At 43.5% G+C, this 26,709-nt stretch overlaps 1 pseudogene; it reads right to left on the reverse strand.

Annotated features, from left to right (window-relative positions):
* Window positions 1-1,718: 1,718 nt before the first annotated feature.
* Window positions 1,719-26,709, reverse strand: part of LOC101033905 (large ribosomal subunit protein uL22 pseudogene) — a 71,679-nt pseudogene continuing 46,688 nt past the window's right edge.

Here is a 26,709-nt window from a genome sequence, read left to right on the forward strand (position 1 = left end):
AAGGAGGGTCTGCTCCAGGAAGATAAATCAAGAAGAATGCAAAAGAAAGAAATATTAATGCAGGGTGAAAGGGTGGGATTTCAGAGTGGCAGACAGGGATGGGAGGTGGAATTCCCCCTCTGCCTTCCAGACCAACCCTTTCTTTGTGTTTCAGATTCCTGCCAAGGGCACTCCCTCTCCCTCAACTCCAGGGCATCAGTGTGGGTGCCTTCTCTCCTGCCCTCTGGCCTTCAGCCTCTGAAGTCCCCCTCCTGTACACCCCATTCCTCACCCTCCTGCTGCCACATCCTAAAACTGATTTCAAGCTTTCGAGAACTCAGGATTATTAAAATAGCCTTCCAGCTGCCTATTGCCTCCAAGTTTCCCCTATGCTAATGTACAGATTCACCCCCGTCCTGCAGGCTGATTCGCAGTTCAGAAGCTGCTGTTGACATCCCCTTCCTACAGAACGGAGTGCGCCCCAGCCCTGCCTGGCACTCAAAGCCAACTTCTTTCTGCATCACAGTTCAAATGAGCTATTTCCGCTCCCCAGATACTTTCCTGCTGTCCAGGCGGGGTTCTGCAGAGGCCTGAGATGAGGACTCGTATGCAGGCAACTTACTGAGGAAGCTAGACAGGTGACAGGAAGGGAAAGGCCTAGAGAAGGTGACTTCAGACACAGACCTTCGAGGGAGCAGGGGGCAGCTCTGAAGTTTGTCCTTGTCCAAGGCAAGGGCACTGGGCCTTCCGACTCCCTGTGCGCCCCTCGGCCCCTGCCTGCCACTGGGAAAGGGTCAGGTGGGGGTGCGAAGGAAGATATGCTGTAAACCCAGGTGCTCCTGAGAAGGCTACACTGGCTGAGTCCCAGGTGCAGAGCTATGGGAAGTCAAACACACAGAAGTTTGTGTAGGGGGATGAGTGGGTGGGAGTGGAACAAAAGGAATGGAAAAGAGGCCTAGGCACTTTGGGTGGAGTCACACGTTGGCCACACCTACTTCTTACCTGGTGTCTTAAGGGTGACAGTAGAAGAGGCCATATCCTCATCTCCACTTGCCCAAATCTAGACCTTCTCTCATAGTCCATCATCCACAGGCCTTCCCTAACCACCAGACACAGACACACATGTGTACACACACACACACACACACACACACACACACACAGAAGCAGGAACAGCCAACACTGCCCAGCTGCCAAATGGACAAGGCCCTGATGCACATGAGTATTCCCAGGCCTGGCCCCTGGAGATGGGGGCACTGGAGGAAGAAGGGAAAGTGGGCAGCCCCGCAAGGCACTGAGCCCAGTCACCCTGGGTCACCGAGGGTGGTTGGCATCTGGGAGTCCAAGTGGTTAGAAGAAGAGGGCCAGGTCTCTTCGTAGCGGGTGGGATTCCAGCGAGTAATCCCTACCAGTCTTTCTGGAGGGCAGTGTAGCTGTGGGAGGCAGAAATAAAATCAGAAACAGAAATCAAAAAAAGAAGTAAAATGGTATGAACTGGGACCAACAGTGGAGATGGAAGGACAAGAGAAAGCAAGCTGCAACTTGGGAGGTGACCAGACCCAGCCAAGGTACCACAGCCCAGGTCAGCCTGGCGGAGCAGGGGCCAGATACTGACCTCTACCCACAGGCAGGAGGGAGAAGCTGCTGAAACTCAAAGAGGCCTCTCAGGGATCAAAGAGGCTGCCTTTTTTTTTTTTTTTTTTTTTTTCCTTTTAGTTGCATTTATTTTAAGGCTGAATTTACTCCTGTACCGTACGTTTTTGTTTCTCCAGTTTCTTCTGGGATATCTTCCTCTTCTGGGCAACCTTCTCTTCTGGTTTAGGAACAATCTGTTCCTTTTCAGGAAGGATTATCTCAATGTGGCAGGGAGAACTCATGTATGGGTTAATCCGACCATGAGCTCTGTAGGTCTGGCGGCGCATCTTGGGTGCTTTGTTCACTTGGATATGCTCAATGACCAGAGAATCTACATCTAAACCCTTAAGTTCAGCGTTACTCTGCATTTTTAAGCATGTGCAGCAAAAATTCAGCACTCTGTTTGGGCCACCGACCTTGTGTCCAGCCCCACGGCTTGGCCTGGGCACACCTGCCAACTCCACCATTGTAACGTCAGAATGGTACGCACTGTTTCTGTAAAGTGATATCTTTCAGATACTTCGTGGCTTTTCGTATAGGCATACCCTTGATGTCCTGAGCAGTTTCACGTGTGTTCTTAAAGTGAACACGAAGATTGGAACCTCTTGATTTGCATGACTTTGTGGGGTTCTCCGGATCAAGTGAATAGCGAACCATTTTCACAGATTACCTCAGGCCACTTAGGGAAAGAGCAAAGAGGCTGCTTTTAAAGTTCTTGAGGTGAAATGCCAAAAAAGAGACTAGTGCCTACTTGCTTTTTTTTTTCTTTTTTAGACAGAGTCCTGCTCTGTGGCCCAGGCTGGAGTGCAATGGTACAATCTCAGCTCACTGCAACTTCTGCCTCCTGGGTTCAAGCAATTCTCCGACCTCAACCTCCCAAGTAACTGGGACTACAGGCATGTGCCACCAAGCTGGGCTAATTTTTTGTATTTTTAGTAAAGACATGGTTTCACCATGTTAGCCAGGATAGTCTCGATCTCCTGACCTTGTGATCCGCCCACCTTGGCTTCCCAAAGCTGAGATTACAGGCGTGAGCCAATGTGCCCGGTCCCCATTTTCAGCACTATTCCCTTCTATGGTAAAGACTGGCAAACAAAATATTCAAATTCCCTGCTTCCTTTGCAGCTGGAGGTAGTCACATGCCACAAGTCTGGCCACTGAAAAATAGGTAAACGTCCACAGAAAGGGCTCCTCTCTACTCTTTCCTGGCCTCCTTTCTTTTCTGGCTAGGATACAGCTATTGGTGGATGGTGATGTAGCAGTCATCTTATGACCTTAAGGATGAAAGGCAGACAAGTAAGATAAAAAGAGGCTAGTCTCCTGATGTAATCTTTGTAAGTTAAGGTGACAATAACTGCAGTAGCAGGCAAACTCTGAACTCTCACACACCAATCATCTGTGATGTATGTAAAGTTCAACTGGCAAGGGATGGAAGGAATTGCTCTGCTCCATGTCATGATTCAGGGACCCAAGCTGATGGAGGTGCTACCATTTTCAACATGTGGTTTCTCAGATCACCCTGGGTGTGAACATCCAGCCAGCAGAGACAGGAAAAGAGAGTGAATCAATCCTGCAATCAAGTTTTATGAACCAGAACCAAAAACAGCATCTACCACTTCCACCTGCTTTCCTTTGGCCAGAATTCAGTCATCCGGCCACACTCACTGTGAAGAAGTCTAGGAAATGTAGTCCAGACCAAAAGGAAGAAAAAATAATTTGGCATCTCTCATAACTCCCTCCTGTGTGGCCACACAAACCCCAGACTGCCTCCCTCTTGCCTTCTGGTGACAGGCTGGAGTGCAGTATTTGTTAGTGGTCCTTGTTATTCTCAGCCAAGTATAACAGGATAATAAGCATCATGGTAGAGTTCAAATATTTACAAGAATAAAATTAACGCTTTTAACATTCCTCCAACAAATGCAAGATTGTTATTCACAAGATAAGGCATTTACTAAAAATATTAATTTTTAATGCACAGAGGTGTGGTTAGTAATAAGATGCAAGGTTCAGTTCCTATGACATCATTTTTTTCTCTATCCTATTAATGATTTCTGTCACTGTGTGTTTAACTTCACACTGAGAAGTCTAATGTTCGAAGTTTTTCATGGATGCGAGGCCTGGGCCAAAATGCTCCCCCTACTCAAATTGGGAGACAGGGAATAAAGAAAGAGAGAAAAAGAATTGATCTATCTCTGCCATTGGATTAAAAATAGAATTTATGTGACTCATCTTTATATTTCTAACACCTAAAACTTAAAAATGGATAATGGATAAATGGATAATCAGAGTGATTGCTACAATGTCAGATATTAGCAGCAACAATTTTCTACATGAAAGACATAATAACTTTGCAGACATGTAAAAATGAAGATTATACTTCTGGTTATTTAAGCATTTTTGAAATAAGGTATAATGTGGCTTTGGAAAATATGATTCAATATTCATTTCATAAATCTTAGGACTGGAAGGGATCTTAGTCCAGGCCCCTGGGTTTTTGTTTGTTTTGGGTGTGTGTGTGTGTGTGTGTGTGTGTGTGTGTGCATGTGTGTGTGTGTTTTGAGATGAAGTCTCACTCTGTTGTCTAAGTTGGAGTGTAGTGGCATGATCTCAGCTCACTGCAACCTCTATCTCCCGAGTTCAAGTGATTCTCCTGCCTCAGCCTCCCAAGCAGCTGAACTACAGGCGCACACCACCATGCCTGGCTAATTTTTGTATTTTTAGTAGAGATGGGATTTCACTATGTTGGCCAGGCTGGTCTCAAACTCCCGACCTCGTGATTCACCCACCTCATCCTCCCAAAGTGCTGGGATTACAGGTGTAAGCCACTGTATCCCACCCTGGCCCCTGTTTTAGAGGAAGAAAGGAGGTGAGAGGGTGAGGTTACAGGCCCAAGTTATAAGTGACTGAGCCAGGATTGAAACCCAGACTTCCTGACTCCCCAGTCTGGTGCTGACACCCGTCATATTATGTTTGATAAGAAGTGCAACAATGGTTATGATCCAGCATCTTCTAGCTGCATACCCAAAATAACTGAAAATAAGGACTCAAACAAGTATCTGTATATCCAGGTACATGGAAGCCTTGTTGACAGTAGCCAAAAGGCAAAAACCACACAAATGTCTCTCAACTGATGAATGGAGAAGTGAACTGTGGTACATACCTACAGTAGAATATTATTCCACCTTCAAAAGAAAGGTAGTTCTGATACGTGCTACAACACATATGAACCTGAAAATATATCAAGTGAAATAAGCAAGACAAAAAAAAAAGACAAATGTCAGATTCCACTTATTTGAGGTAGCTAGAAGGCAAATGCACAGAGACAGACAGCAGAATAGAGGCTACCGGGATCTGAGAGGAGGGGGAATAGGAGTTACTGTTTAACAGGAAAAAAATTTCAGTTTGGGATGATGAAAAAGTTCTAGAAATGGATAGTGCAGATGGTTGTACAACATTGTCATTATACCTAATACCACTGAATTGTTCATTCAAAATATGGATTAAATGGTCAATTTTATGCTACCTATATTTTACCACACAAAAAAGGAAGCATAACAAGAACTTTTTAAAAATACTTCCAGATGGGTATTGTGGTTCACGCCTGTATCCCAGCACTTTGGGAGGCTGAGGCATGTGGATTACCTGAGGTCAGGAGTTCAAGACCAGCCTGGCCAACATGGCAAAACCCCAACTCCACTGAAAATGCAAAAATTAGCTGGGCATGGTGGCACGCCCTCTGTAATCCCAGCTACTTGAGAGGCTGAGGTGGGAGGATTGCTTGAACCCGGGAGGACAAGGCTGCAATGAGCTAAGATCACACCACTGCACTCCAGCCCAGGCGACAGAACAAGACCCTATCTCGAAAAAAAAATACTTCTAGTATGTACTTGGAAGAAAGGGTTTTGCCTAAGAATTCGATCTCACCCAAGTATAATAACATCTCAAATACAAACTCTCAACCTGTTCTTCATTCTGAAGGTGAATGCTCCCTCAGCAGAACAACTTAGAGGGCTCCTCAGGTCACTAAAACAGTGCCTGTATCCTGGCTGGTGTTCAGGAAATCAGCGCTGAATGACTTTTTAACTCAAAAAGAAGGTCTAGGCCGGGCGCGGTGGCTCAAGCCTGTAATCCCAGCACTTTGGGAGGCCGAGGCGGGTGGATCACGAGGTCGAGAGATCGAGACCATCCCGGTCAACATAGTGAAACCCCGTCTCTACTAAAAATACAAAAAATTAGCTGGGCATGGTGGCACGTGCCTGTAATCCCAGCTACTCGGGAGGCTGAGGCAGGAGAATTGCCTGAACCCAGGAGGCGGAGGTTGCGGTGAGCCGAGATCGCGCCATTGCACTCCAGCCTGGGTAACAAGAGAGAAACTCTGTCTCAAAAAAAAAAAGAAAAAAAAAAAAAGAAGGTCTAGAGTCCAGTTAGAGATGAGGATAGAGAACTAAATTACTTTTCATAGTTCATTAACAGTTTTTTTAGTCTTACATTGGTAGTTGGAGAAAAAAAAAGTTTGGGGGTGGATGTTAGAATGCAGGAGAGAAGTATGAGAGGTGATGTGTGACAGAGGAAGAGGAAGAGGAAGAGAGAGAGGGAACAGGAAAGCTAAAGTTAGGAAGAACGTGGGCTGGCAGGTGAGGGATTCCTGTGCTCAGACTGGCCACAGAGCCTCCAGATGGAGATGTTTAGAATATGGAGCTGGGGATGAGCATGGGATTATAAACTCCCAGGAAATTCCCAGGAGCATGCAGGGAAGATGCTCAATGTCCTATTGTATGCACAATGGGATACATGCCATGTTGCTTTTGTGTTACAGGAAAAGATGGCCTCAGGAATCTGTAGGACCTGGAAACATCCAGAATACCAAAGGGTGCCAAGCGATGTGGCTCACAGCTGTGATACCAGCTAATTGGGAGGCTGAGGCAGGAGGATCACTTGAGATTGAGGTTGCAGTGAGCCATGACTGCATCACTACACTTCAGCCTGGGCAACACAGCAAGACCCTGACTCTCTCTATATGCATATACACATGCATATACATATACAGATATCTATACTAATATATATGTGAATATATACACACACACAGAGATATAGTCATGTACCAAATAACATTTTGGTCAATGACAAACTGCATATATAACAGTGGTCTAATAAGATTACAAGGGAGCTGAAAAATTCCTATCCCCTAGTGAAATCATAGCTGTCCTAATGTCATAGCACAACATATTACTGATGCATTCACAGTGACACTGGTGTAAACAAACCTTCTGTGCTGCCAGTCACATAAAAGTATAGCACATACAATTATTCATGGTACATAATATTTAACAATTAATGACTATATTACTGATCAATGTATTCACTGTACTATACTTTTTATGTTTTAGAGTATGTTCCTTCTATTTATTTATTTATTTTTTTAAAAGGTAACTGTAAAAGAGCCTCAGTGAGGTTCTTCAGGAGGTATCCCAAAAAGAGACATAGTTACCATCGGAGATGACAGCTCCATGTGCTTTACTGCCCTGAAGACCTGGCCGGAGACAAGACAGTGATATTGATGATCCTAACCTATATAGGCCTAGGCTGATATGTATGTGTGTACCTTAGTTTTTAATAAAAATGTTTAAAAGATTAAAAAAATTAAAAATAGAAAAAATGTACAGTGTAAGAACACAGTTTTTGTACAACTGTGCAAAGTGTTTGTATTTTAAGTGTTATTACAAAAGAGTCAAAATGTTTTAAAAGCGTAAAGTTCATAAAGGAAAAACATTACAGTAAGGTAAGGTTAATGTATTATTAATATTTTTCGTAAGTTTAATGTAGCCTAAGTGTCCAATGTTTATAAAGTCTACAGTAGTGACAGTAATGTCCTAGGCCTTCACATTCACTCACCACTCACTTACTGACTCACCAGAACTGCCAGTCCTGCAAGCTCCATTCACGGTAAGTGCCCTGCATAGATGGGCCATTTTTAATCTATTATACGGTATTTTTCCTATACTTTTTCTATGTTTAGATACGTACACACTTACCATTGTGTTACAGTTGCCTCCAGGATTCAGCACAGTCACATGCTATAGAGGTTTGTGGCCAAACAGCCTGGGTTATACCATGCAGCCCAGGTGTGTGATAGGCAGTACCACCTAGATTTGTGTAAGTACACTCTCTGATATTTGCACATGATGAAATTGCCTAACGATGCATTTCTCAACATATCCCCATCAGTTAGCAACACCTGACTATATACTGTATATATATAAGATTGTATATGCAGCCGGTCCCCAACTTATGATGGTTTGACCTTGGATTTTCTGACTTTACAGTGGTGCAAAAGTGAAATGCATTCAGTAGAAACTGTAGTTGGAGTACCCATAAAACCATACTGTTTTTCAATAAATTACATGAGATATTCAGTACTTCGTTATAAAATAGGCTTTGTGTTAGGTTATTTTTGCCCAACTATAGGCTAATGTAAGTGTTTTGAGCACATTTAAGGTAGGCTAGACTAAGCTATAATGTTTGGTAGTTTAGGGGTATTAAGTGCATTTTCGACTTACAGTATTTTCAAATTATGGTGGCTTATTGGGATGCAGCCCCACCAAAGTTAAGGAACATCTCTCTATACACAATCTTACTGGTTTTAGAAAGAATGTCTAAGGTAATTTTACTCTTTGATTTTCCTCTGAAGAACTGAATGATGCATATAATTCTCATGTTCCACACACTCATGGGATTTCCTGCATTTAGATGTCACTAATTTATAATCACCACTTTTTTTTTTTTTTTTTGAGACGGAGTTTCGCTCTTGTTACCCAGGCTGGAGTGCAATGGCGCGATCTCGGCTCACCGCAACCTCCGCCTCCTGGGCTCAGGCAATTCTCTTGCCTCAGCCTCCTGAGTAGCTGGGATTACAGGCACGTGCAACCATGCCCAGCTAATTTTTTGCACTTTTAGTAGAGACGGGGTTTCACCATGTCGACCAGGATGGTCTCGATCTCTTGACCTCATGATCCACCCGCCTCGGCCTCCCAAAGTGCTGGGATTACAGGCACGCGCCACCATGCCCAGCTAATTTTTTGTATTTTTAGTAGAGACGGGGTTTCACCATGTTGACCAGGATGGTCTCGATCTCTCGACCTCGTGATCCACCCGCCTCGGCCTCCCAAAGTGCTGGGATTACAGGCTTGAGCCACCGCGCCCGGCTAATCACCACATTTATCTGTTAATGCTTCAGTAATAGTCTGTCCTTATGATCGAAACATCAATAAAAGAGAGTTATGCACAGTTCACCCACAGCAGCCTGCTCTTTCTCTGCAACTTTTATTCCAAAATCACGTCAGCATTTAAAAAAAAAAGTGACCAATCGTTAGTTTTGTCAAGTCAATCATCTCCAACTGATAGTGACACAACTGCAAAGTTTAGTGTTCTTTACAATTACCTGGATTAGTAATTCTTGGGAAAGTATCGGCTCCTAGGCTACAACCCCTAAGAGATTCCTATTTATAGCATTTCAGGTAGCCCAAGAATCTGCATTTTGGTAAGTATGCTAGGAAATACGAAGCTATTTGGAAAACCTTATCTTAGAAAGACTTTATTTTTAATACAGTCTCCAGAGGTGCTAGCTAGAAGTACCCAGTCAAGGCTCTGGATGGTGGGGGTGAAGAAAAGAAAGTCATATGCTGCTTCCAAAACCAATTCCTCTTGGCTAACCAGTTGTTACGTGTCTTCCCTCCACCCCCAAATTCCTATGTTGAAGCCCTAACCCCCAATACCTCAGAACTCAACTGTTTGGAGATACGGCCTTTAACGAGGTGATTATTAAAATGAAACCATTAGGGTGGGCCCTAACACAATCTGACTGGTGTCCTTATAAGAAAAGGAAATTCGGACATAAAGAGAGACACCAGGGATGTGTGCACACAGAGGAAAGACTATGTGAGGACACAGTGAGAAGGTGGCCGTCTGCAAGCCAAGCAGAGCGGTTTTAGAAGAAACCAGATCTGCTGACACCTTGATGCTGGGCTTCCCAGTCTCCAGACTGTGAAAGAATAAGTTTCTGTTGTTTAAGTTCCAGTCGGTGGTATTTTGCTACAGCAGCCATAGAAAACTAATAAACCAGCTGAAATGAGTCAGTTCTCACACTGAGACTGGGTAATTTATAATGAAAAGAGGTTTAATTGACTCACCGTTCCACAGGCCACGCAGGAAGCATGGTTGGGAAGTCCTCAGGAATGGAACAACCATGGCAGAAAGCAAAGCGGAAGCAACACGTCTCACCAGGGCGGGAGCAGGAGAAAGAACAAAGAGGAAGTTGCTGCCCACTTTTAAGCAACCAGGTCTCGCGAGAACTCATATCCTATCAGAGGAACGGCAAGGAGGAAGTCCGCCCCGTGATTCAATCCCCTCCCACCAGGCCAGCCTCCAACACAGGGGATTACAATTCGACTTGAGACTCGGGTGGGGCCACAGACCCAGACAATATCACCGGCTCTCCATGCCTGCCTCACAGTTGCCTCACAGAATGCGGAGCTGGTGTGGAGCTGGTGTGCAATGTGTGACCGCCATGTAGCTCTCTTCAGGTTCCCACCTAGGATGCCAGAAATCAGGGCCGCGAAGCCCGCTCATGTTCCTTTGCGGGCAAGCCGCAGGTTTGTGGGAGACAGAAACCTGAGATCAGCTCATCAACCATTGAGCTAATACAGTTGTGCCAAGGAGGGTCTGACCTAACCTCTCGCTCTTGCGTGAATGAGGGAAGAAGAGAGACACCTGAGGTTTTGACACTCAGCCATCAGAAGCTGGCTCAGCTCGATAAAGCCTCTTCATCGGCAGTTACATGCGGCAGCTCATACAACTGATTGATCTAATTGGAATCCCTCAAGTATTCCGCAGGCACCAATGATGTACGAGCCAGTAACAAACCCCACTGTGACAGAGTCCATGGATTCAAAGTCTTACTGCCAAAGTTAGGAGCTGTAATCCCTTTCTTCTTATTTTGAAATATGCTGCTGCACTTCAGTGAAATCTGATAACATTCTGGCAGGTATTATAAAAGTAGTTGAATAATATTAGCTTAATTAGATTAATTGCTTGCTGTGATTATCTAGGGAATTTCCTCCTTATCTTCATTCTCCTTTCTCAGCTCTTTCCTTCTAGCATGTTTCCCTGTGGGTGGTGTATTCAAGATTGCAGGACACTGCATGAATGGGAGGGAGCAATTGCTGAGCTGAGTGTCACACTAAAGACATTTACCTGCGCTCTTGCTCGCATTCATACCCCTCTGGGCTACTGTGCCCCACCCCCAAGGGAGCCAGCATCACTACCGGGAGAGACATGGGGACTCATATGAAGCTGGAAAGGAAGGAGAGGCTGGTGTGGGGTGAAGGTGAATGAGACAAGATACAGCTGTGTAAAGAGAAAAGGGAATGGTAGAGAAGAGTAGAAGAGAAGGAGCTTTCATCAGAAGGGAAGAGAAGGAGGAAAGAGGAGCTTTGTGGATGGATTGCATACCCGGAAAGATATATTGAAGTCTTAACACCCGGAACCTGCGAATCCGCCCTTATTTGGAGATAGAGTCTTTGCAGATGGAATCAAGTTCAAACGTGGCCATACTGGATCAGGGCAGGCTCTCATGCAAGACAACTGCTATTCTTCTAAGAAGTGGAAAATTTGGACACAGACACACGTGGAGGGAAAATCTCATAAAGATGGAGGCAGAGGTTGGAGTGATGCTGCCATAAGCCGGGGAGTGCTGGGGTCCCCACAAGCTGGAAGAGGCAAAGAAGGATCCTCCCCTAGAGCGAGGAAGGACAGCGGCCTGCCAACGCCTTGATTTTAGACTCCAGTCTCCAGGGCTAGAAAGAGTAAGCTTCTGTTGTTTTAAGACTCCCAGTCTGTGGTAGTTGGTTATGGAGCCTTAGCAAACTAACAAGGAGAGAACTTGTGGAGCAGAAGGAAGCTTCCTGAAGGCCACATACTTCTCATGCTGGCCTGGAACACCAGTGGCACTCAGTAAAGAAGTGTGGATTAATAGACGTTATGTAAGGCACTGACGACAGATGTGAGAGAGGAAATAAAGTGCTAACTGTGTCACATACGTCTTTTTTTCCCCCGCATTGGCTAGCTCAGTGCCTTACAGAGCACAGGTGCTAACAAATGTGTTGATGAACTGATTAAATCATTTCCGTAGTAATCTAACATTTATAAATGCAGGTGCACAGTTCTGCAGTGAGATCATTTTTTTAAGAGGTGGAACAGCAACTAGTTTTGAAAAAACTGGCATCTCATCATGGACAGTTTTATCTCCTCATGGTTTGCAAAGGAATGAGGGGAAGAACAAGGAAGGAGAAAGAGAAAGAGGAAGAAATAAAAGAGGAGACGAAGAAAAAGGAGAAGGAAGGGAGGTTGTTTTTGCTCTGAATGTAGGAGAAGTGGTGAGTGAAGCTCATGTGTGGTTCATGGGTAGAGAAAATTCCACTCATCACAGTTCTCTTAGAGTCGAGACTTTGTTTGGCAGGATGGCTTCCCAAGTTTCTGCCCACTGAGAACCTGAGTCAGCAGGCATAAAGTCCTCAGGGTGGGGAAAGACATTTTAAGTGAGGACAGAAGAGAAATATGGCTAGTTTGACTCTTGAAGAGAAGTGATGGTGTTGGCAGGAGCAGGGGTAGAGATAGGGAGAGGATGGGTGGGGACCCAGCAAAAGTGGGAGATGTGGAGAGAGATGAAACTTAAACTCCGCGGTGGAACAGCTACTTCAGTGACGTACTATTCTCTATAAGACAATCCACTCTAAATCTGGATCCCCTGGGTGTTTCTTTTGCTGGGTCTGAAGACAGCAAGGAGCTCAGCTGCAATCTCCTTAGCCAAATCCACTGGTCCCTTGGCTGCATTTCCCATTTCCCACATTATCCTAAGCAGCCTGAGTTGTGACATCTGGGTACTCAGCTCGACTAGAATGTCCAAAAAGCCTCGCTCACAGGGTTGGCGGTGGATGCTGGCAGTTGGCTGCAAGCTCAAGTGGGTATGTGTTGTTTTGAGTGCCTCCATCTTGGTGGCTGGATTTCAAGAGGGTGCATCCCCAGGAAAGCATTCTAAGACAGAAGAAGCCAAAGACACCATCCTCACGTAAACGGACATCGATCAATTGCCCTACATTCTGTTGGCTAAGCAGTGTGAGGCCCGCTCAGACTCAAAAGAAGGAAATAAACTCTAGCTTCTAATGAGGAGAATGACAAAGAGTTTGTTTGCCATATTTAATTAATAGCAGGCAGCTGATGGAGCTTTTAAAAATGAGAATGTCTTCTGTGACCATTAAAATTGTTTGCTTTGTTTGAAAATAAACTTCTCTCCAGCCTTCTTTGGGAGAATACATTGTTTATAAAAGCTTTGCATAGAGGATTTTTTTAATCCAAATATTGACTTTTCCTTCTGGATTCATGTGGGATAAAATAAAAGCAGTAGATGCAGAAAGAGACAGCTATAAGAATATGTATCCCTGATGATTCAATGGAAGCCAATCTGTTCTCTAACACTGATAAGTAAAAAGAAAATAGTATTTTCCTAACTTGTAGAAATAGTCATTATAGATAATGTAAGTAGCCAGGCACGGTGGTTCACGCCTGTAATCCCAGCACTTTGGGAGGCCAAGGTGGGCGGATCACAAGGTCAGGAGTTGGAAACCAGCCTGGCCAACATGGTGAAACTCCGTCTCTATTAAAAATACAAAAATTAAGGCCGGGCGCGGTGGTTCAAGCCTGTAATCCCAGCACTTTGGGAGGCCGAGGCGGGTGGATCACGAGGTCAAGAGATCGAGACCATCCTGGTCAACATGGTGAAACCCCATCTCTACTAAAAATACAAAACAGTAGCTGGGCATGGTGGCGCGTGCCTGTAATCCCAGCTACTCAGGAGGCTGAGGCAGGAGAATTGCCTGAACCCAGGAGGCGGAGGTTGCGGTGAACTGAGATAGTGCCATTGAACTCCAGCCTGGGTAACGAGCGAAACTCCGTCTCAAAAAAAAAAATACAAAAATTAGCCGGGCGTGGTGGCACACATCCATAATCCCAGCTACTCAGGAGGCTGAGGCAGGAGAACGGATTGAACTCGGGAGGTAGAGGTTGCAGTGAGACAGGATAGCACCACTGCACTCCAGCCTGGGTGAAAGAGTGAGACTCCATCTCAAAAAAAAAAAAAGACTTAAATTAATTAATTAATTAATTAATATAAGTAAAAATATTTAAAATAGGGGTTTCTAGGGAGTAGAACTGGATATCAGGGTGGTACAGATCAATATGAATTTTAAATTTTTAAAACAAAATTAAACTTTTCTTGTCTATCAGAAAAATCATACATGGTGATAAAACCTGTTTGGACAAAACATTGAGAAATGAGTTTTATATATTGTTGAAGGAAATATAAATGGGTATAACCTTTCTAGAAATGTTTTATAAAATGTTTGCATATTCTTAGAGATCTACGTCAGCACTGGCCAGGGGCAGTGGCTCACATCTGTAATAATCCCAGCACTTTGGGAGTCCAAGGAGGGTGGATCACAAGGTCAGGAAGTTGAGACCACCCTGGCTAACATGGTGAAACCCCATTTCTACTAAAAATATAAAAAATTAGCTGGGTGTGATGGCATGCGCCTGTAGTCCCAGCTGCTCGGGAGGCTGAGGCAGAATAATCGCTTGAACCTGGTAGGCAGAGATTGCAGTGAGCTGAGATCGTGCCACTACACTCCAGCCTGGGCAACAGAGCAGGAGTGAGACTCCATCTCAAAAAAAGAAAAAGAAGAGATTTTTAAAAATGTCCAGCCCTGTTTATAATGATGAAAAATCAGAAACAAGCTAAATGTCCCTTGATAGAGAGCTATTTAAGTTAATTATGTTACAAACAATATGATAGTCTTCAACCATCATAAGTGATTTTTAGATTTAGATTTATCAAAATGAAAAGATGTCCATGACAGATTGAGTAATGATGCTGATTACAGAACATGCAAAGTATACATTTATATCAAACTGTACACATATACTTAATGTGCCTGAATGCGCCAATGTAGTCATCACTGTGAAGTACAATTTCTTGTGTTTTATTTTCTGCTTTATTTAAATATTTTCCAAAAGGTAGCATTTTCAAATATAAAGCTAAGTTTAAACATAGCTACCAAAACAACAATAATAACAGTATTTGCAACAACTCAAGGTTAAATCAAAGCTTTTTTTGTATATCAACTACTCAAAAAAGATGAAAATATCTATTTTATAAAACAAAGACCATACAAGAGATCGAGACCATCCTGGTCAACATGGTGAAACCCCGTCTCTACTAAAAATACAAAAGATTAGCTGGGCATGGTGGCGCATGCCTGTAATCCCAGCTACTCAGGAGGCTGAGGCAGGAGAATTGCCTGAACCCAGGAGGCGGAGGTTGCAGTGAGCTGAGATCGTGCCATTGCACTCCAGTCTGGGTAACAAGAGTGAAACTCCGTCTCAAAAAACAAAAACAAAAACAAAAAAACAAAGACCATGAAGAATAATACGAAGTGTACTTTTTTGGCATATGCCAAAAACAAAACAAAACAAACAAAACAGAAACTGTGGCCGCCTTTCTTCTGAATGAGGTCGTTCTACTCAGTTTTTAAAAAAATGGTTTTCCAGAAATAAGAACACCACTATTCTAGGCAGAAAGCCAGAGTTTTCACAACAAGAAAAGGAAAAGGAAGAGTCACTTATATTGGGGGTAACTTAGAGTGAGAGAAAACCAGGCGAAAAAATGTTGCTGAACATTATAACCAGTTGAGCCATTTTATCAGCCTGGGAGACAACCAAGATCAGATCACTTTTCTAATTTCTTGTTTAAGCCCCTGCCTGTGCTATTTATCAAAAATGTCATATCTGCTTCTTGAAAGCTTCATTACACCTGCCATCTCAGTGCCAAGATTTCAAAGTTCAATTGCCCAGCCCCAAAGGAGCAGGCAGAGGAGAAGCTCAGCTGCACAGGAAGAGCCCAGCATCATTGCTCAGAGGCCACCATGCCCAGTAGATGCCCAGCACTTACCTGGTCTCAGACATAGCACTGCCCCTCAGCAGGACGTTGAGGCAATATCACATTTAGTGCAGCCATCTGTGCAGCTGCTTTCCCCTGCAGGATACTCTGCCAGAACAGCTGGGTTTAGAAAGGCCACAAACAGCTAAGGCTTGTGCTGAGCCTGGCCCACCAGTCCCGATACTTTCTCTACCCACGTTGATAGATGGATGTGAGGTGGAATTTGTTTTCTGGTCACAACCCTGCTGACTGAAACTGAATCTGGTCCAGTTGGGATGAACTGAGGGAATCGGCAACTAGCTGATGGTGAAAAAAGCCATCCCTAGCTGCCCTCCTTGATCCTTAGCATAAGATGCTCCCACCAGCACCATGACAGTTCATAAATGCCATAGCAACTACTTGGAAGTTACTGCCCCTTTCCATGATAATAACCCAGAAGTTACCACCCCTTAAAAGGTTCTAAATAACCCCCCAATTTGCATTAACCCACCCCTTAATTTGCATGTAATTGAAAGTGCGTATAAGTGGGTATAAACACAGTTGCTCAGAGTCCACATGTTATTGACTCTGAGATCACAGCCTATGAGTTCATCCTGCTCTACAAGGAGCAGTGCCATTCAATAAAAGATTGCTGTTTAACACCACCAGCTTACCCTTGAATTCTTTCCTGGGCAAAGCCCCAATTTGCGGGCTCACCTGTCCTGTATCATCTGGCGATCATGAAGAGACAAAGACAGTGGCAACTGGCAATCAATGGACAGGCAGTGAGACAGCAGAGGTGGTGGTGATTGCCAGAGAGGCGAGATGGCAAGAGACAGCAAGAAATGATGAGATGGTAAGATGTCAACCAGAAAGACAGTGAGAGGTGGTGCTCGGCAGGGCAGCAAGACACCAGAGATGGCCATCAGAGACAGGTGGCACGTGACGATCAGCAAGCAGCAATCAGTGACTGGTGAGACGGCAGAGAGGCAGCAAGAGACAGTGATTGGTAAGAGATGGAAAGACGCTGATCAGAGCTGCGGCAATCAAACCAGCAGAGCTGCAGCACTAACCACAGACTCTTTTAAGAGCCATTATCTTTACTGACAAGTGGCAGCACTGGTCCCCTTGCAGCAACTGAACCCACCCAACCGGGAAAACCTGGAGAGACCTTCACCTGGGTCCCATGTTGGAGCCTGGTCAGCTCCATTTTGGCTCCTCTGAAAGGGTGTCCCCTCTACCACCCGCCTCAATATTAGGTGAGCCAGAAAATAAGGCTTTTGGCTAGACAGTCAGTTCAAAGTTCCCTACCGCAGACCTGATCAACTACATCCTTGTTGCAACTTCTCTCCGTCGTTTCTCCTGTAATATTTTAATTTCTGCTCTGAAATGTATTTGCAGTTTTTGCTCTCACTCCCTGTTTACTGTATTTGGGCAATTGTTTAAGGCAGGACACTTGGCTGTAAGAGGTCCCCTGTTGTGTCGACCCTAGATGACAGAGTCACATTGTTCTGTCGCCCCAGTAAGGCCTTTGGTGTTCGCTGTTGGCCCCTTCAGATGTTCCAGGGTTTTCAGCATTTGGTGTGGGGACCCTTTGTGGCGAATACTTGAGTACCCTGGGTTTTCAGCATATGGTATTGTTGGCCACACCCAGGATTCTCTGGGGTTTTTGGCACTGGCATTTCCTCTAGGATTGTGGGTTGGAGACCCATCCAAGGGAATCTTATTTTCTGTCCCAAAGTTCTCATTTTCCATAAAAGCATTTTTTTTTTCTTATTGTCACCTTATTTACACTTCTCCTTCTACACTGTCATTAGTAAATATACTTTTTTGTCATATTTTGTTCACTGGCAAACACTTATAATCCCCTTTCGTAATGCCTTGCTGCCTATACCTATACCTTCTCTGTAGGAAGTGGGAATCTAAAAGGGAACCCTAAGGATCCCGGTTGCTTTCCCTCTCACTAGACTTAGAAAAACTTCTGTGTCTAGTAGAAATTCTTCTTAGACATGAAACAAGGATGAGCATCTCAGAGGACTCACCACTAGGGTGTCTTTTAGGCTATTGGAGCAAATTCAGATCCAGCTTAAAGCAAAATAAACTCATTTTATTTTGTAACACCATGTGGGTCCAATACAAATTAGAAAAGCAAGATATTTGGCCTAAATATGGTTCTATACATTATAAGGCTATTTTACAATTGATCTTATTCTGTCAAAAAAAAAAAATGGGGGAATATGGGAGGAGGTCCCATATTATTACAAGCTTTTGTGGCCCTTTTCTGGCTCATGTTATTTCCAGGCACCAGGATGCCATGCCTAAGGGATCCCCTCCTAGCGGCTCCACCTAGAGGCCAATGCCCTCCTCAGAGTCTCCTCTACCGTGCAATTCTGGGGCGTTCCCACCACTTCTCTAACACAGGATTCCAATCCAAGGTAATCAGGCACTCCTCTTCTTCATCGACTAGCCCCAGCCTCTGCCCCTGCTGCCCAAGAGAGTAAGCCCAACCAGTACCACCTGGAGTGGGGCCTTATCTCAGCTCCTAAAATCAAAACTGTGTTCACTGTGGGAAGTAGCTAAAGGAAATGAGGGAACACTGAGTACCTGTGCCATTTCTGTCTCTAATTTGGCTTTATACAAGGAGAAATTTGCCTAGTTTTCAGAAAATTCAGGGAAGTTTATAGAGGAATTTGTCCAGTTGACCACATCCTTTAATTTAGCATGACTTGCAAATCTTATCATCCATTTGCTGTGCCATCAAGAAGCAGCAGAGGGAAAAGTGTGTGGTGAAGCCCGTCAATTATGACAAGGTTAGAGAAGTAACTCAGGGAAAAGACGAAAGTCCTGCTGTGTTTCAGGGTCGTTTGGTCGAAGCTCTCAGGAAATACACTAATACAGACCCAGACTCCCCAGCAGGGCAAGCGCTCCTGGGCATGCATTTTATTACTCAATCACCCCTGACGTTAAAAGAAAACTACAAGATGCAGCAGTGGGACCTCAAACCCCTATGAGCCAACTTTTAAACATGGCCTTTAAAGTTTACAACAATAGGGACGGGCAAAAGAAGTGAAAAAAACAAACAAAAAGTAGTCAAAAACACAATTATTTGTGGCTGCTTTAAGCTGCCTGTCACCTCAGGGTTACCTACGCCAAGAAAGTGTCCTGAGGTCAGTGTCTGGGACCCCCAGATGAGATCCCCTGACCCGTCTCCCAAACATTTTTCTTTTCCTCTTTTTCTGTTGTTGAGACAGAGATTTGCTCTTGTCACCCAGGCTGGAGTGCAGTGGTGTGACCTCAGCTCTCTGCGGACTTCACCTCCCGGGTTCCAGTGATTCTCCTGCCTCAGCCTCCCAAGTAGCCAGGATTATAGGCATGTGCTACCATGCCCAGCTAATTTTTGTATTTTTAGTAGAGACGGGGTTTCACCATGTTGGCCAGGCTGGTCTCGAACTCCTGACCTCAAGTGATCCATCCTCCCTGGCCTCGCAAAGTGCTGGGATTACAGGCACGAGCCACTGCACCCAGCCCTGAACATTTTTCTCTGGTGTCTCCACTGAGTGAGTTCTCTCCAGCAGCTCAGGGACTCTGAGGTCTCTCCCTAGAGCAATGCAGTTCACCCCCTCCATTCCTTATTTGATGCTGCAAGATCCCCTTCCCTGCCTTGCCCTGTCGTCCATGCTTATTGGGGCAAACAAAATTTGGCCAGCAGACAAGTCCCAATATCGTAAATAACTTATATCTGGTTATGTTGTATAGGTCACTTCATTTTTGTGATGTGTGTTATGTCCAGCATGCTATCCAATTGGCTTGTAAATAAAAGAATTTTATTAAACTAAACAAATAAAAATAGTCCAAACTTACTAGTTTAAAAAATATGTGTCTTCTAAAATTTAAGAATTTTACCTAGCTAAACCACTGATGATTCACAGGCTTTAAATGGTTAAATGGCTTTGAGTCGAGAATTATTTGTGTGGCTTAAAATCTTAAAATTGTAAAATGGTTCTCATCTTTTAAAACACCAATAGGCAATTCCTGCTTCCTAGGTTTATATAGAATATGTCAGAGAAGATGTATTTTTTATTGTGAAAAAATTTTATTGGAAAAAAAGAATAATTCCTGTTTAATTCAGAAGTTATTAAAAGGAAGGATCAAAATAGGAGAAAACCACTCAGCAGAAAAGGGAAATATGATGAGAGTTATGGATGAAAGGTGTATTTTTTGTAGGCAGAGATGTGGAAAAACAGTGATTTTATATGAAGAGGGATTTTGTGTGGCAGGTTCCTGTTTTAAAATAAAGTGACTGTTTGGGAGGGAGATGGTACAGGACAGGTTGGAGGGTCCAGCCATGTCATTGAATGGTCTGTGTTTGTCATAATGGGGTTTGTGAAAGGGAATTTGTGACAGGAGTTTTGTGTGTGATTAAGCTCGCTGTGATTAAAGGGAATTGTTTGTGGTAGATTTTCTAGAAAAATGGTCTATGTGTTGGAGCTGGGTTTTCTTAAAGTATTAATTTGCCAAATTATCAGAAATGTTGCTTTTCAGTTCCATGATCTATTTCTTTTAAAAGCTTTTCAAATTTGTATCTTGAATATTCGGTTGTTACTGTGTCTTGCTGCTTTCAGCTTTTTCTTCCTGTGAGAAGGCCTGAAATAACTCCTTCCTTTAGCTTTTTCATCAGCTTCTGTGACTTTTTCTCCTCTGTTTCTGTCTATTGTTGTGGCTTAGAGGTCTAGGGGAGCAGTGTTTTCCCCCAATATAGCTTGATTCTATGATCTTAGTGTCTTAATCTGTTCTCACACTGCTAATAAAGACATACCCGAGACTGGGTAATTTATAAAGGAAAAAGGTTTAACAGACTCACAGTTCCACATGGCTGGGGAGGCTCACAATCATAGTGGAAGGCAAAGGAGGAGCAAAGTTCTCTCTTACGTGGTGGCCAGCAAGAGAGCGTGTGCAGGGGAACGTTCCTTTTATAAAACCGTAAGATCTTGTGAAACTTGTTCACTACCATGAGAACAGCACGGGAAAGACCCACCCCCATGATTCAGTTATCTCTGCCTGGCCCCTCCCATGACATGAGGGGATTATGGGAGCTGCAATTCAAGATGAAATTTGGTGGGGACACAGTCAAACCACAGTACTTGTTTTTCTTGATATATAATCTTATTTGTGGCTTTTGCTTTTTGACTCTTACATTGTTTAAAAACATTTCAAGGGCTAATGAATGCCCACTTTCATTCACATCTCACCTGAAATATTTAATTTATTGTAAGTCTTTTGACTCTAAGTCCCTTAACCAAAGACAATTAAAAAAAAAAAAAAAAAAAAAAAAAAACCTAAAAATTGAATTTAGACCGTGATTGAAAATAGAGTATCAGAAATGCCTCACTACGCCCTTTCTTAAATTTTAGGCCAGGTTCAAAAGGCCTTTCAAAATTACAAAAATAAAGTGTTGCCCTTCTCCCCACCACCCAAAAAAGAATAGCTTCTCTGTTCAAACAGAACACTTAGTCTTACTAAAGACAAAAAAAATAAATAAATAAAAATAAATAAAAAATTAATCTCTCAAGGATTGTATTAGTTCATTCTCACACTGCTATGAAGAAATGCCCATTGACTCACAGTTCCATATGACTGGGGAGGCCTCAGAAAATTTGCAATCATGGTAGAAGAGGTCTGTTCACAGGGCAACAGGAGACAGAATGATGTCAAGTAAAGGGTGAAGCCCCTTATAAAAACCACCAGATCTTGTGGGAACTCACTCAACAGGTTGGGGGAAACTGTCCTGCTGCAGGAAACTGCCCCCATGATTAAATTATCTCCACCTGGTCCCACTCTTGACACATGGGGATTATTACAATCCAAGGTGAGATTTAGGTGGGGACACAGAGTCAAACCATATCCTTCTGCCCCAGATCTCATGTCCTCATATTTCAAAACACAATCATGCCCTCCCAACAGTCCCCTAAAGTCTTAACTCATTCCAAAATTAACCCAAAAGTTCAAGTCCAAAGTCTCATCTGAGACAAGGCAAGTCCCTTCCTCCTATAAGTCTATAAAATCAAGAGCAAGTTAGTTATTTCCCAGCTACAATGTGGGCATAGGCATTGGGTAAATACACTCATTTCAAATTGGAGACATTGGCCAAAATGAAGGGGCTACATGCCCCATGCAAGTCTGAAATCCAGCAGGGCACTCAAATCTTAAAGCCCTGAAATGATCCCTTTTAACTCCATGTCTCTCATTCAGGTCACACTGATGCAAGAGGTGGATTCCCATTGCCTTGGGCAGCTCTGCCCCTGTGGCTTTACAAAGTACAGCCCTCTTCCCAGCTGCATTCAGTGTCTGTGTCTTTTCCGGGTGCATGGTGCCAGCTGTCAGTGGATATACCATTCTGGGGTCCAGAGGATGATGGCCCTCTTCTCACAGCTCCACTAGGGAGTACCCCCAGTGGGGACTCTGTGTGGGGGCTCCCGTCCCACATTTCCCTCCCGTACTGCTCTAGCAGTGGTTCTCTGTGAGAGCTCTGCCCCTGCAGCAAACTTCTACCTGGACACCGAGGCATTTCCATACGTGCTCTGAAATCCAGGTAGAGGTTCTCAAACCTCAATTCTTGACTTTTGTGCACCCACAGGCCCAGTACCACATGTAAGCCATCAAGGCTTGAGGGTTGCATCCTCTAAAGCAATGGCCTGAGCTATACCTTGGCCCCTTTTAGCCATGGCTGGGACATAGGCATCAAGTCCTAAGGCTGCACAAAGCAGGAAAGCCTTGGGCCTGGCCCTTGAAACCATTTTTTCCTCTTAGGCCTCTGGGTTTGTGATGGGAGGGGCTGCCAGGAAGTTCTCTGACATGCACTGGGGACATTTTCCCCATTGGCTTAGTGATTAACATTTGGCTCCTTGTTACATATGCAAATTTCTGCAGCTGGCTTGAACTTTTCCTCAGAAAATGAGTTTTTCTTTTCTATCACATTGTCAGCCTGCAAATTTTCCAAACTTTTATGTTCTGCTTTTCTTTTAAATATACATTCCAATTCCAAACCATATTTTCGTGAATACATAAAACCAAATGTTTTTAATGGCACCCAAGTCACATCTTAAACACTTTGCTGCTTAGAATTTTCTTCCACCAGTTACCCTAAATTATCTCTCTCAAGTTCAAAGTTCCACAGTTCTCTAGCACAAGGACAAAATGCCACATCTCTTTGCTAAAACATAGCAAGAGTGACCTTTATTCCAGTTCCCAACAAGTTTCTCCTCTCCATCTGAGACAACCTCAGCCTGGACTTCATTGTCCATATCACTATCAGCATTTTTGTCGAAGCCAATTCGACAAGTCTCTAGGAAGTTCCAAACTTTCCCACATCTTCCTATCTTCTTTTGAGCCCTCCAAACTGTTCCAATCTCTGCCTGTTACCTAATTCCAAAGTCACTTCCCTATTTTCAGGTATCTTTACAGCAGCACCCTACTCCTGGTACCAATTTAAGGATCATGCATAACCAAAATAAAAGGGCCCTTATCAGGTATTATTAAGTACCTCCACTGCTGTGAAACTTCAGAGAATAAGCAGCTGGGCACACTTGCCCAAGATTAAGCTTGTAATGAGTCCTATAGGCATAAGAGGACTGCATGACCAATACTTATGAACCTGTAGAAGACTTAAAGCTGTTGTTTCACAAATGCGCAAATAAATAGCATGACAAGGAGGAGTATGTGCCATAATAAACCACACCTAATATTCTCACCTAGTTTTTACCTTTCCTAAGACCTATGATAGCTATTTTATTATCACTATATTTTTGCCCCTTGCTTGTATATTCTCTTAGTTAAGCTTGTGTTTTCTATACTAAAACAATTCCACTTGAAGATGATGCTGGCACAATGCTTCCAACACATCCTTTCTTCTGATGCAGAGAATGAAAACATCCTGCCATTGGGTCCCTTAGATTAGGTATCCAGAGATTTTTACTCCTCCAGTGCCAGGCAGGGCCTATGCCCAGAAACTCGGGAAGAAGCAGTTACAGAAGATAGACCTCTACCTTTCTACACCCCCCTTAAGATTAAGAAGGGATATCTAATCTCTGAGGAAGGAATGCAGTAGGATACTGGCAAGACTTGTTTTCTCATCACAACCCTGCTGACCAAAACAAGACCTGGTCCAGATGGGGTGAAATGAAGAGACTAGCAGGAACCAGCAGATGGTGATGAAAGTGATCCCTAGCTGCCCTCATTGCTCATTAGCATAAGATATTCCCACCAGCTCAATGACAGCTTACAAACGCCATGGCAATGACCTGGAAATTACTGTCTTTTTCCATGGCAAGATCCTGGAAGTCGAAGCCCCTTTCCTTAAAAGTTCTAAATAATCCACTTCATTGTGCAATAATCTGCCCCCAAATTTGCATGTGTTTGAAAGTGTGTATAAGTGAGAATAAACACAGTTGCTAGGAACCCATATGTTGCTGACTCTGGGCACACTGCCTGTGAGTTAGCCCTGCTCTGCAAGGAGAAGTACCCTTCAATAAAAGATTATCTAACACCACCAGCTCAACCTTGAATTCTTTCCTGGGAAAAGATGAGAATTTTCCTGAGCTAAGCCCCAATTTGGGGGCTTGCCTGTCCTGCATTGGATGGATGGATGGGATGAATGGATGAATGAATAGACAGACAGACAGACAGACAGACAGACAGACAGACAGATAGATAGATAGATAGATAGATAGATAGATAGATAGACAGACAACGGACAGAGAGATAAAGAGATTCCAGATCAATCTCCCTCCCATTTGGGTTCTGGATGGCCATCAGTGGACTTCATCTGGGTTGGGGCCATCTTAATTTATCAGGAAGACTTTGATAAGTTGATATCTCATCAGTGAAAGGTAGGAGATGAATCTTAATCTCCTTCATCTCCAGTTTACACCTATCCTAATTCAGTAATCGTCTCTGCCAACCAGGATTTTTAGAAGAAACTCTAGTCAAAAAAACTCCTATTAAATGAATATAGAATCTTCCCTGTGGTAGGGAAATGGAGCAGGGTAATGAATCCCTACTCATCTAACATTTGTAGTATTAAGAAGGGCTCCAGCCAGGGTTGGTGGCTCATGCCTGTAATCCCAGCATTTTGGGAGGCCAAGGCAGGCAGATCACAAGGTCAGGAGTTCAAGACCAGCCCAGCCAACATGGTTAAACCCATCTCTACTAAAAATACAAAAACTATTTGGGCAAGGTGGCATGTGCCTATAATCCCAGCTACTCAGTAGGCCCAGGGAGGAGAATTGCTTGAACCTGGGAGGTGAATGTTGCAGTGAGCTGAGATCTTGCCATTGCACTCCAGCCTGGGTGACAGAGCAAGACTCTGTCTTGGGAAAAAATGGGGGGGAGGCCACTTCTCCAAAAAAATTTTGCAGAGACTTGCTGCAGAGGCTAAGCTTGATAAGTGCCAGTAACTTCTCTGTTGAAAAACAACAACAACTAAATTCTGCCCAATGGACATCCTATGAAAAAGCTTTTATTTAAACATAAAATGAGAGGGGTGGAGAGCTGCCCATATAACTTGAAATTCCCTCTCCTGTTCTTAATGCATGCCAAGACTGACTCTCCTGGGTCTGCCTTAATAATTCCAGGGACATGTTACACACAAAAACAGAGCTCATGAAAATGATTTTTCCCAAAATAATAACTGAGCAACTGGAGACTCACGCCGGAAATCAAGTCTTTTGTATCATTACATTCAAGCATTTTTATTTGATCCATTTCTCACATTTTTTATTAGAAACATATGTAATATCTTTCCTTTGTATGGCATCATTAAATATAGAGCTAGCTCCAGCTAAGTGTCTAACGACATGCATGAGATGCCAGTGGAAAGAGAGACTGGGAAAGTAAGCAACTACATGTGGTAAGAAAAGTACTTAAAACTTGGAAATAAGGCAAAAGAGTAGGTAAAATGTCTTACAGGTATACTGAGTTGAATAATCACTCCCTCAAAAAAAAAAAAAATTCATGTTCCTCCCAGAACCTCAGAATGTGACCCTATTTGGAAGTAGGGTTTTGCAGATGTAATTAGTTAAGATGAAGTCACACTAAAGTAGGTTGGGCCCTAAATCCAATATGACTGGTGTCCTGAATAACACCATGTGATGACAGAGGTAGAGGGTGACATGTCTACAGGGCAAAGAAGGCCAAAAATGCTGTATTAATCTGTTCTCACATTGCTATAATTACCTAAGACTGGGTACTTTACAAAGAAAAGAGGTTTAACTGGCTCACATCTCCACAGGCTGTATAGAAAGCATGGCTGGGGAGGCCTCAGGAAACTTATAATCATAGCAGAAGGGGAAGGGGAAGCAGGCATATCCTACATGGCTGGAGTAGGAGGAAAAGAGTGAAACAGGAGGTGCTGCATACTTATAGACAATCAGAACTTGTGAGAACTCACTCACTGTTATGAGAACAACAAGAGGGAAATCCACTCTTATGATCCAATCACCTCCCACAAGGCCCCTCTTGAAACATTAGGGATTACAATTCAATGTGAGATTTGGCTGGGGAACACACCCAAACCATATCAATGGCCAGCAGCTACCAGAAGCTGGGAAATAGGCATGGGACAGATTGTCCCCCGGAGCCTCCAGAAGGATGCAATCCTGCAATACTTTGATTTCAGATTTGTAACCTCTTGAGAGAATAAATTTCTGTTGTTTTAAGCTACTCAGTCAGTTATAATTTGTTATTACAGCTCTAGGAAACTAATACCCTAGGCTATTGTTTAACAGGGTCACCCAAGTGTTATTAAATTTTTTAGGGGACTATGATTTTGTTTTTTCTACTTATTATAGTAGGTAAGGGTTCAGCCTCTGTAAAGTTACATGTTAATTTGTAGACCTTGCCAAGTGGAGATGCAAATAAATTTTGTCTAGTAAAAAAGACAACCCTAAAGGTTATATTTTAATACCCTGTAGAGCAATAACCAGTTTTGCTTCAAATTCAGTAGACATAACAGAATGTGTTTTCTGGTGGAGACAGTTCCCATCCTTCTAATTTTCATTTGAATTGGTTTTACC

Source organism: Saimiri boliviensis, chromosome 16, assembly GCF_048565385.1.
Source record: "Saimiri boliviensis isolate mSaiBol1 chromosome 16, mSaiBol1.pri, whole genome shotgun sequence".
In the NCBI taxonomy this organism is placed as follows: Eukaryota; Metazoa; Chordata; class Mammalia; order Primates; family Cebidae; genus Saimiri; species Saimiri boliviensis.